The sequence below is a fragment of the Opisthorchis viverrini genome (assembly GCF_000715545.1).
Source record: "Opisthorchis viverrini unplaced genomic scaffold opera_v5_70, whole genome shotgun sequence".
In the NCBI taxonomy this organism is placed as follows: domain Eukaryota; kingdom Metazoa; phylum Platyhelminthes; class Trematoda; order Opisthorchiida; family Opisthorchiidae; genus Opisthorchis; species Opisthorchis viverrini.
This window is the reverse complement of record NW_008751726.1, coordinates 928959-929639: the sequence shown is the minus strand read 5'-3', so window position 1 is coordinate 929639 and position 681 is coordinate 928959.

Here is a 681-nt window from a genome sequence, read left to right as displayed (position 1 = left end):
GGTGCATGCATGCCTGACAGTTCGTTTCTCTTTATGCCCTCGCAAGTCAGCAAGCATGCCGTAGCTAAAAAAATATCGATTTGAGTTAGCCCAACATCTCTCCACAGTAAACCAACGCTGTGATGGCAGTGAGTATGTGGATGGAGCGTGGCAATGTGTTAAAGGAGCTATGTTGACGGCGTTCATTACTGTCTGTCCGACTTCTCCAATTCAACCACAAGACCAGTGCATGTCGTCGAAATCGCTATGCATGATTAATGCCAGGAAAGCCATACCAGCAGGCAACGAGAACGACGGCGCACGCAGATTCCTGAAACACCGAATAGGTAAGAATCTAAGGAAAGACGGAGAGCTCTAGTGGACATCGAAAACTTGGGAGATCAAGAAAGCTTTTGTTACGGCAAATAGCTGTGCCCTTTATCCACTGATGTGATCGACTGGCCCTAGGAAATAAACGTTCAGCGAAATGATAAGTGAAAAATATGGCTCATTGATTCACTCGCGAAAACCGACTGGGAAGATGGGCCGAGCACTTCAAAGAGCAGTTCATTTAGCCTCCTGCAACACAGCCTATGGATACAATGCGTACGGGCGAATGTAATGTAATTTTGATCGCCCGTCGTAAGGAGCAGTAAGGTACGAAACAGCCCTACAAAGTCGTGAGATGGCACCAGGACCGGA